General features: G+C 48.0%; 1 pseudogene; it reads right to left on the bottom strand.

The window, feature by feature from the left end:
- Positions 1 to 11057: 11057 nt before the first annotated feature.
- On the bottom strand, positions 11058 to 11174 carry LOC136643199 (5S ribosomal RNA; annotated as a pseudogene).
- Positions 11175 to 11715: the final 541 nt, after the last annotated feature.

Below are 11715 nucleotides of genomic sequence, written 5' to 3'. Positions count from 1 at the left end.
CACAGGGAGGGGGTGCTGCCTTTTGGCTGTTGGAGTAAACAACGTTTGTCCCCTTGCCCCAAGGTAAGCCCCAGTAGCTGCTATGGGTCAACTTGGTCCTGTGCCAGCGATATTGCTGACACAGTTCTGGGTTGATCGTTGAAGGCGTTGAGGCCTGGAAAGGGAGTTGGGATTTGGTGGAGGGGCAGCTGCTGGTGAACCCGTCCCACTCCTGGCACACCAGTGCCTTCTCCTGTGGTTGCCTGAGTATGATGCTCAAGGATCCATCCCTTTTAAAATACAGATTGGGAATCTGCTCTGGCCTAGTGGATGCTGCTGAAGGTCAGGGCTCATAAGAGGGGGGTAAAGGGGGTAATTTGTACTTAGGCTCAGGGTCAGAAAGGGGGCCCAGCAGCCAAAGGAGGGGGCCCAGAAATTACCTGGAATCTTACATTTTCCAAACTCACCCAGACTCGTGTCCCATGGGGGACGCTCAGGGCTGCTGCAAATCCTTAGCACCAGGCTGAAGAAAGCATACATGACACTTCTGAACACAGTGTCACATATGGGAAGCAGCTGGCCTGCTATAGTAGCTCTTGGGCTTGTGGAACCACTTACCATGAAGGAGTGTTTAGGAGCTCAGAGGCACTGTAGCTGCGGGGTGACAGCCGCTGCAGAAGAAGATTTTGGTACACACAGGACACTTGCTATTCTAGTAGGAGCCTAAATAGGATGATGCTAATTTTCTATATTTAAAAGACTTTAGAGAGATTAAGAGCGGGTTTTCTGCATTACTGCATCTAGCTGCTGATGCCACACAGACAGGTAGACCTTGGCTCTGCATCGGGAAGCCCGGTAGACCTGGGCTCCAAAGACTTTTCTGGCTTTTGCCATTATCCTTTGCCTTGTTTTCCTTCCTCCCTGCCCTTGTTCTGCCAATCCTCGTTGCCACCCCCACTCTGTTTTACTCTTTCCCTCCCCCTTGGGAGGGGCCCCAATAGAAACTTGGTGCCCTCTGATAAAAATTTCTCTCAGAGGCCCTATCAGAGTTGCTTCAGTCCATCATACTGTAAGTCATAGATTTAGTCTATAGTCATAGATTTCCTGCCCTGACCCTTATTATGGTCTGTGTGTGTGTGTGTGTGTGTGTGTGTGTGTGTGTGTGTGTGTGTGTGTAAACCATTCAGAATTAGGGATCTGCACAAGCAGGCCCCCTCCCAGCATAGTGGTCTCCTTCTCCTAATCGCATCAAATTATTTTTCATCTGAATTAATGTGAGCGAAGATCCCATTGTGGGTGAGGATATGGCTTGGGCAATACCCCCCTCCCCAACTCACGTGAAGGGGACACAGTGTAGCAGTTTGTCCCTAAAGTAATGTGGGTTAGGCTTGCGCATATCATCCAAAGCAGCCCAGTGTGAGTCACTTCACGATTACCAATGAAAGCTCTCTCGCTTGAAAGTGACAGGACTGGCTGCTGCTCCAGCCTTTGATAAAACATCCAAGTAAAGATTCATGCCTGGGACAACCTTCCCCCACTTAATGTCATTGCATGAGTATAAAGAAGAGATACTCATGAAGGGATTGAGTGTATCTGTCTGTGTTGTGTCTCACACAACAGCCTGAACTGCAGATTTCAGCAAGGCGGCATGGCAGCGAATACATCCATTGTGTTCAGTGGGGCTCACCCCCAGGAAAGTGTATGGAGGATTGGAGCATTGGGTTGCCTTGACATAATAGACTGAACCGTTCTTAGCTGAGCGCAGAGCTGGGGACATTGTCAGAAAAGCTGTGTGGAGGGCATATGAGTAAAACTTCATCCCATGTCCTCCAATCTCAAGTCAGACAAGTTCTGAAAAGAATGTTTGCCACAGCCTAAGATGGTGTCCACCGTCTTCGACTGTGCTAATACCAACAAGAAGTAATACTCTGGCACCTGGAAGATGAACCTGTTTGTTCCTTGTGTTCTTTGGGTGGATGCAGTTTGTCATGCACAGATGAAAGAAGGGGGGGGGCGCTGCCGAAATTCTGCCCAGCTATGGCCAGAGACTGTGACCTCCTTTATACCTGGTGAAGGTAGGCATGGCCTCCATAAGAGAGCAACACAAAAAGAAAGGATGGAAAGAAAGAAAGCAACACGAAAAGAAAGTAAGGACACCTTACCTGCTCCTCTATGTAGTGTCTTAACTAGGCAGCCCCCACCCTCATTGACGCAGTGTGTTGTTCTTGGGAGGTATTCCCGATCTCGTGGTTAGAATCGCACCGGCGGCAGACTAGGGCATGTGCTGTAGAAGACAGGCATTTCTTAACTACCCCCTGCCCTTGTTAGGACAGTAAACATACCAAAGGTGCTAATTAATACAATTAAATCATTGCATGACAAAGAAACTCACAAGAAGCTTGGAGAAGAAAGTATATGTGATTTTGGAATGGAGGAAAAATGTTTTGAAGTAGGGTGATCAGATGTTATTGAAGTGTTATGCCAAAAAGTGTTGGCAAAGAGAGGTCAGACTGAGCACATAGTGGAGAGATGTGGGGTGAGAGGCAATGAAGAGACATGAGTGAAACAAGTGCAGGATTCAGCTGGAGTGGGGGGGGGGAAGAGAGAGAACATGAGGCAAGTAATTCTGGACCTTTGGAAGGTGGGGATGAGTGAAAGGAGGGACAGTAAGATTTGTGCTAACTGCAATTATGAGATTTGGGGGGGGGGGAATGTGCCTGTGGGAGGGAAGGGGGTGGGGAAAAGAGAAGTGCCAATTGCCTGCTCGTGTATTTAAGAAAAAAGAGAGTCTCAAAACCCAAACCTAGGCATGTCTACTCAGAAGTATTGTATTGGCAACCTTCAGTCTCGAAAGACTATGGTATCGCGCTCTGAAAGGTGGTTCTGGCACAGCGTCTAGTGTGGCTGAAAAGGCCAATACGGGAGTGACAATCCCTTCCACACCGGGAGCAAGTGCAGTCTGTCCCTGGTCTGTCTCCCTGGCTATGGGCCTTCCTTCTTTGCCTCTTAGCCTCAGACTGTTGGCAAAGTGTCTCTTCAAACTGGGAAAGGCCATGCTGCACAGCCTGCCTCCAAGCGGGCCGCTCAGAGGCCAGGGTTTCCCACTTGTTGAGGTCCATCCCTAAGGCCTTCAGATCCCTCTTGCAGATGTCCTTGTATCGCAGCTGTGGTCTACCTGTAGGGCGCTTTCCTTGCACGAGTTCTCCATAGAGGAGATCCTTTGGGATCCGGCCATCATCCATTCTCACGACATGACCAAGCCAACGCAGGCGTCTCTGTTTCAGCAGTGAATACATGCTAGGGATTCCAGCACGTTCCAGGACTGTGTTGTTTGGAACTCAGAAGTAAGCCCCACTATAGTCAATGGGGCTTACTCCCAGGTACGTGTGGATAGGATTGTGGCCCAACACCCTTCCTCTAAAAGGCAAAGGTAAGGCAGGGAGGGAGGTTCTCTTTGGGCAGTTGAAGGCAAACTGTGGCAAGGAAAAGGGACTTTCAAGGACCCTTTTAGCCAGCCAATTCTTAGGCTGGTGGCCTCAGCAGACTCGCTCATTTCCTATCTGCTTGCCTGCTCCTGGCTCCCTCCTGGACCTCCTCCAGGCTTCTCTGGCTGCCCAACCAACCGGCACGCAGGGCAGGCAGCAACCGCCTCAATGCCCAAGCCTAGACACGTCTACTCAGAAGTGAGCCCCATTATAGTCAACAGGGCTTACTCCCAGGTAAATGAGGATAGGGTCGCAGCCTTCTTCTTGCTCAGCAGCAGGAGGGCAAAGCAGCCATGACCAGCCCCTTCGCTGGCTGCCTGCTCCTTTTTCTTCTGCTGCTGTGTGAGGCTCAAAGCTGCCGCTTCCCCAGCGTACGCGGCTGTTACCTGTCTCCTCTTGCCCCGCTGCACACCTGATGGCACACCAGTGTGTCGCGGCACAGCGGTTGAAAACCGATGATCTAGAGCAGGGGTCTCCAAACTTTTTGGCCAGAGGGCTGCATCAAATATCTGGCAATGTGTTGAGGGCCGGAAAAAAATTTAAATCTAAAATTTATATGAATAATTCAATAATAATTTATTATTTGGAGACCCCTGATCTAGACAAACACAGGCCACTCTCAAGGATTCAAGCTTTTGTGAGCAATTGAAAAGGCTGCTCAAAAGGACTTCAGTGAACATCGTCGACCAGCACTGTCACTGCCAGCATTCACAGCAGCAGCAGGCACTGTATAGCATCTTCTCCTGGGGGGAGCTGGGACTACCAGCCCCAGAATCCTAAGCAGGAAACTGACACTACAGTGAATGACTTCCACTCTGGAGAGTGTCCTTGGTAGCCCTTCAGCTGACCAGAATGATGGAAAGGGGATTCATTTCCCACAGCACGTTCCTGGACTGGAATGATTAGTCTTAGTCTCCCACAAAAAAGGGATGCTGGGGAGGGGGGGGGGACTGGAAGCACCCCCCGTACCTTCCTCACCCCCAAGGAAAGCACTGGGCATTAGGGGTTGGGAATTGGGCAGTGGTGATGCTCTGTACATTGGATGGTCTCCTGTACGATCAATCCAAGCCTAGAGATGGAGCAGGACTTGGAAAGGGAAAGTAACTCCTAGGTTGGATTGGGTCCCCAACTTCTGTGGAACTGGGCCAGCCCGAGACACCTAAGGTGGCATGCCAAATGCTGCCCTCCCTTCCCTGATGACGTGCCAGCCTATGCTTCCTCCATTCACAAATGTTCTCGCTCAACACTCTCTTCCCCTCTGCATCGCCCACTCCTCTCTGTTCCCCTCTTCCTTTTCCTTCCAGGGGTGGAAGGAGGAGGGAGAGTGGAGAAGAGTAGGTGGAGATATGGGGAGTGTGCCCACCAATATTTCGTTTTAGGCGAGTGCTTTAGTTGGACTCGTGGATGGGCCTTCCCTCTGATGGATAACGTTACTTTTTCCTAGTGGAGGGGGAAAATATGAATTGGAGATGCATCGAACCACCCAACCTTATCTGGCATTGGAATGATGATGATATCTTTGATTGGTAATGCCTTTGAGTCCTTACCTTTTCTAAGCCCAGGAACTTATGCTGAGAAAAACAACTTGAATGGCAGGTTCAGGGTCTGCCAGTTGGGTGGGTGCGAGCCCACGCACATGCGCACCAAGGCAACTTGTTTCTGACATTTTATTCAAATGCCAAGGACTTGTTGCAAGGAGATGGGGGTGTGAAGGGTGAAGCCTTTACCTGAGGGGGAGGGGCACAGAGACAGAGCTTTCCCCTTTTCGCAGGCTATGGTCATTGTTTTAGAAATTTTGGGATCTCTGTTTGCCAGAGTAGACCTTGATCCCTGCCCTGCATCACCTCTTCCTCATCCATTGCTGTGTCTACTTCCAGGACCAGGGTAAAGTGTGAACCAACTACACAGGGGCAGGAACAAGGACTGCCTTCCTCCAAATTCCCCTGCCAAGACATATTTTGGGACAAAATATACATTTTGTTACAAAACTAGAGGTCACTGTGCAAATGGGCACCTCTCTTGAATAGATGGGACTTATCTCCTGTGCTGATGCCAAGGAAAACACAGGCTGCAAGTAGCCAAGTCCTCATCGTTTGTGGTCCCTGAGTCTCCAGCTGGGTCCCTTGAATGTCCTTTGGGTGTAGAGAGCAAACTGGACTCTCACAAGTGGGCAACCTGGATTTAAGATGACAGCCAGGCAGGCTGTCAGTTCAGGAGGTTCTGGCAGGGCAGCCATGCAGCCACTGAACCTACAAGTTATGCCCGCTAGTTATATGAATCCAGGTGAGATGTTACTGGCTCCTCTGATCACCTGATCCTTCTGGGCTTGAATGCTGCCATAACTTCAAAATCACAACCCAAAACACAAGATCTTTGAGTGAGTGAACGAAGGATGGCAAGTCCAGAAAAAAAAGAGCTAATGTGGAAGCAGGTGAAATCTGCAGTAACACTCTGGCTAGCTGCAGAGGTGACTCTCCTCCACAGCAGTAGGGATGTAGCTAAGCAGTTACCCTGGCTTGCAGGCATCCTTGGTTGTTCAAGGAGTATATCCTTCAGTTCCGCCGAATGAGTCTCCTGGCTTTTGTGATGGGCTCCTTAGCAACTATCTTTAGAAAGCGACAGGAGGCATAAAATAGCTACAAATTCAATGAGTCAAAAGTTGATGCTTGTGGTTTTAATTAAGAAGCCCCTATGTTCCCCCAATAATTTGACAACAAGTATGGAATAGCCCCTCCTGTTGTGAGCGGAGAGTCCATGACTCGCTGCAGTACAGAAGTGTACTAACTGAACGCTTTCCACATGCGCTGCCTCCGACGCATTCTCGGCATCACCTGGCAGGACAAAGTTCCTAACAACACAGTCCTGGAACGTGCTGGAATCCCTAGCATGTATGCACTGCTGAAACAGAGACGCCTGTGTTGGCTCGGTCATGTCGTGAGAATGGATGATGGGCAGATTCCAAAGGATCTCCTCTATGGAGAACTCGTGCAAGGAAAGCGCCCTACAGGTAGACCACAGCTGCGATACAAGGACATCTGCAAGAGGGATCTGAAGGCCTTAGGAGTGGACCTCAACAAGTGGGAAACCCTGGCCTCTGAGCGGCCCGCTTGGAGGCAGACTGTGCAGCATGGCCTTTCCCAGTTTGAAGAGATACTTGGCCAACAGTCTGAGGCAAAGAGGCAAAGAAGGAAGGTCCACAGCCAGGGAGACAGACCAGGGACAGACTGTACTTGCTCCCAGTGTGGAAGGGATTGTCACTCCCGAATTGGCCTTTTCAGCCACACTAGATGCTGTTCCAGAACCACCTTTCAGAGCGCGATACCATAGTCTTTCGAGACTGAAGGTTGCCAATATGAATATGGAATAGCCCAGTAGGATGCCAGTATGGCTAATGAGCAGAATCAGCAATGCTATAAAATGCAAGAAGACTCCACATGTAAGACTAGAAACCTCATCCAAATGAGAACAGGAAGGAGCAAAAATAAATGTGAATGAACAATAAAATAAGCAAAAAGGAGTTGCAGCTCTCTATTGCTATAAGATCAACCAAACTTTATTTCAGAAGCAAGAAGCCAAGGTAACTGGACCATCAGCCAACAAAAGGTCTAAAAAGATTGCTGAAGGTAGACAAGGGATCACGCAGAAACTGAACAGACTCTTTCTGTTGGCTTTCACTGCAGAAAAAGTTGGACACAGACTCAAGCATAAACTGCATTTTTCATTTGTATTTGTTATGGATATCATGAGATGAAACTACATGGTACTGTACTGAGTAACTGACTACCTGATGGGTCTCTCCAAGCCAAAATCATAGTCTTGCCCCCGGGAACTTACAATTTAAAATTTTTGCATGTAAGACAAGAATCAGCCTTTGGGAGCTCACATGAGAAATGGAAAAATAGGGCAAAGACAGAAATAACATTTTTCAGTCCATCTGTAGACTGCTGTATGGTTATTCCAAATAGCTGGGAAGATGAGCTCTGAAAAAACAAATTCTACATTTTTCTGCAAAAGCATCCGGGCACAGCACTGACTGGCTGATGCCTGTGCACTCACCAAGAAACCTTTCCCAACACCTCCCTTGAGCAGTTTTATAATGCAAAATAAAAAACAATACGGGAATGGATAGAGAGAGGTATGAGCAGTCATGTGGTGCCTATGAGAAAGCTGAAAAGCTGATAGCCCACCTCGGCCATGGAGAAAAGACCAGAGTGCAATATGTTTGCCATAGGATTGTGAATGCAAACATAAACCAGGCTCACATGGGTTTGGGGTTGCACCTCCTCTTAATTTTACAGCTGTATTTATCTGAATTCACTTGAACTAACTGGTTCAAGAGGCACTTTTTCAAGTGGGTACTCCTCTTTTATTTAGCAGGGGGAGAGTAACTGGCCCACCTCACCCCAGCAGTGTCTTTTCTAGTGGCTGTCTGCTGGTGTTGCATCTTTTTAGATTGTGAGCCCTTTTGGGACAGGGAGCCATTAGATATTTGATTTTCTCTGTAAACCGCTTTGTGAACTTTTTGTTGAAAAGCGGTATATAAATACTGTTGTTGTTGTTGTTGTTGTTGAACTACATTTTTTTGCTGCAGTTGTTGCCATCAGAACAGCAGCTGTATTTGTAGAGGAATCCACTCTCAGGATCTTTGCCTTCGGTGTCACACTTGGATTTGTCCTTATCACAACTCTTCTCTTTTTGTACAAATCGACCATCTAATGTTTGGGAAGAGAAGAGGCATTCTGGGTTAGTGGTGATCTGTGCAAGTGAAAGGCTGTCTTTCTTCTCTCATTTTGTTTTGACACCCGTGACCTCTCAACTGAGATGTGTGCTTTGTCAGACTGTGATCTTGCAGTCCGAGACTAGCACTCTTCCATTTTTGTACAGTGCTAAATGTAGATCAGGCATCCTTATCAGTGGCATCACTAGGGTTCGCGTCACCCAGTACGGGAGCCAGCACATCACCCCTATGCAGTAGGCTGGGTAACACCCATCTGGTTTTTTGGCTGTACCTTTTGATAGAACACAGATATTTCAATGTGGTTTGTTTCATTGCATTCTGCATGAAATTATGCATTGATTGATATATAACATGATGGTATTATTTCTCCAAACTATGATTTTACTGATTTTGGTCAGTAGTGGTGTCACACACCCCTCCCCAGGGTGTCAACTTACTAACACCTTATTGCAGCGGTTCTCAAACTTTTAGCACCAGGACCCACATTTTAGAATGACAATATGCCCAGGTCCTGTCAAAAGTGATGTCATGGCCAGAAGTGACATCATCAAGCAAATTAAAGTAAATAAGTATAAATAATTAAAGTAAAACAAAGAAATAAGGGGAAGCCAGCCCTGCTCCACCAAGTGAATTTTCTCTGTAGCCTGCCTGCAATACTCCCCCCGCCCTCCCAAAAAAAAATCAGTAGGATTTTCAGCCCTATACAGTGCCCAATTCAATTTAATTTCTGTTTAAACCAAATCACTGTCAGGATCTAGCTGGCTTTGCAAGTCTAAAAAAGAAAAAGTTCACCTTATCTGCTGAAGCCTCTGTTTTTATCCTTTTTAGTGGGCGGGGGCTGTCTTCTGGAGCATTTGCTGAGCTCCACATTCATCAGATCGCGACCATTCTGGTGGCCTCACATTCCCCTTTATCTGACCTAGCTAGAGCCAAGGCATGTTTGCTTACTCACAAGTAAACGCGACCGTGTGGCTTAGCTTCGCTTTCCATAGGGCTGAATACATTCACCGGCTTGGAGGGAGGGACCTCCTTCTCAGGTGCTTTTTTGGGGCTGCGTTCATTGAATCAAGACCATTCCAGTGGCGTTGGATTCCTCTCAGCCTGCCCTTTCTGGTGGACTAAGGCAAGTTCACCTACTCAAGAGTAAATCAGTAAAATCAAAGCCTTATGGCAGGCACTTCCAGTTTAGCAAAAAGTCCTATATGGGCCTTCCTGACATGAGTTCAGAACCCACATTGGGTCAAATGGGTGGATTTCGAGCCCATGGATGAAGAGAGTTTACCATATAGGATTCAGTCTTATCTGGTGACCTTGGCACAATTGCCTGAGCTGTTTTAGCAAAGCAGCAAAGCTGGAAATATATTTTTTAAAAGATGTGTGTGGGACATATGCATTAAATGTCTCCCAGGTCCCCCAATATCAAATCCAACAAGTTGTTAAAAGAATTTTTGGCTCAGCTGGCAGGATAGTCACCATGAGGGACAGTCATAACACCATCGACAAAGAGTCTTGTGGCACCCAAACGACTAGCATATTTATTCTGAGGTAACATGTTATTCGGGTGGATGCCGTTTGTCATGCAGAGGTGAAAAGAGGGGGTCCTGCCAAAATTCTCTCTTCTGCACAACCGTGGCTAGAGACCAAGGCCTCCGTAGCTGGTCACAGGAGGCATGGCCACCATAAGAGGGCCACACATGAAGAAACGACGCAGCTGGGAAGGACGCCTTACCTTCTTTAAATAGCTTTTTGACAAGACAGAACCCATTCTCAACTTTACAGAACACTCTTTGAGGATAGCATAACCCCCCTTCACTCCTAACTGTGCACCTGCGACAGAATAGTTGACCTTGCGCTGGAAAAGACAAGCATTGTTAAAATACTCTCTGCAAAGATTGTCCTGATGCCACAGTCATCACATCGGTATCCTCTTCATTTCTCACCCATGTTCTTGGATGAGAAGGACCATTTCTGATCCTTCTCAGGAAAGGGTGATGCTGGGGCCCTGGAAGCATCTGCTGCCACTTTCCCCAGCCCCCTAATTAAGCACTTTGCTTGAGGGAACGAGGAGATGGGAATGGCAACAGTGATGGGCACTTTATGGCCAAGCTTTTGTGGGTGATCGGATGGCTCAAAGAAAAGCATTTCCCATCACTTTAGAGCCACAGATCCCAAACTTTTGGAAACTGTGGCTCCCTTTAGTGCTGCTCAGGCAGCACGCATCTCCCGGAAGTGACTGGTGATGACGTCATCGCCAGCCACTTTCTCGTTTTCTAAAGTGCGGGGGGGGGGGTTGCGTGTGGCTTCCCCACACATCAGAAGGCTTCCGACAGCCTTCTGTAGGTCAGCCCATGTTACCCCCAGGTCCCTGAACCTGCAGGGCTGGCTGACCTGGACCCTCCTGAGGCTCTTCCAGGTAAAAATGACTGTTAGAAGCAAAAGAAAAAAAAACTGCTTCTGAATTTTCGGCAAAAACGTGACTTCTGGTTTTCCGGTCCTTTGCGACTTCCAGTTTTTCAGCTTCCCTGCGCCTCCCCAAACTGTGCCTTGTGACACCCAAAGGTGTCATGACACACAGTTTGGGAACCTCTGCTTTCATCTTCATGAACGCTTGGATGAATCGCTCATGGACAGTGGAACTTTTGTGTTTGCTTAGAATGTGTGCAAAAGCTCAATCCTATTTTGAGCTGACATCTGGGGTTATTTGTGCATTCCTATCTAGGGTGTTGCTGAAAGTCACCAGGGCATGCCCTGTGCTTAGTAATATTCTTGATGAGCCAGCCCCCTTGGTGATCTTTGTAGGGTATAATAAGCCCATGGTTGGTTGGCAACCTTCAGTCTTGAAAGACTATGATATAAGCCTACAGCACCCGGTATTCCCAGGCGGTCTCCCATCCAAGTACTAACCAGGCCTGACCCTGCTTAGCTTCCAAGATCAGACGAGATTGGGCATGTGCAGGGTAACAGCCCAGGGAGGTCTCAAATGGGCTAAAGCCAGATGCTGACCAAGTACTGAGATCACAGGGAGTGGGGAACAGGTTCATTCCCAGCATCACCTGTGTCCCCCAAGTGTATCCTTGTATTTTTTTTTTCATAAGTAAATAGTTCCTTTCCATAGGAAAAGAAGAAGCACTAAACTTGGGGGCAATGGTGCAGGAGGAGCAAAACCTGCCCACCACCACCAAACCAGAATAGAGGAAGCCAATATCCTTCCCTCCTTCCTATCTTGTAGCTAGTGCCAGGATTGCGGGAAATGAGGCAATAGATTTGATGGTCTCCAGCAAAACCACATGAATCCAGGAGCTGGAATAGGGAAAGGAGAATAGCTTACAGCTGGAGGGGAGTCCCCCACAGCTGAATATCTTTTTGTCAGGGAATGGGAAAGAACATTGAAGAGGCATCATCATCACCCTGCATTGGAGGGTGGTGATGCAACATCCAAAGACAGGCACATACGCTGAAAAAGGCAACTTGAATGGCAGGTTCGCGGTTTGGAGGAGGTTTCTTGCAGAACCG

This window comes from Tiliqua scincoides, chromosome 2 (assembly GCF_035046505.1).
Source record: "Tiliqua scincoides isolate rTilSci1 chromosome 2, rTilSci1.hap2, whole genome shotgun sequence".
NCBI classification, from domain to species: domain Eukaryota; kingdom Metazoa; phylum Chordata; class Lepidosauria; order Squamata; family Scincidae; genus Tiliqua; species Tiliqua scincoides.
The sequence above is the reverse complement of the archived record's forward strand: the minus strand, read 5'-3'. Positions and strand labels throughout refer to the sequence as shown.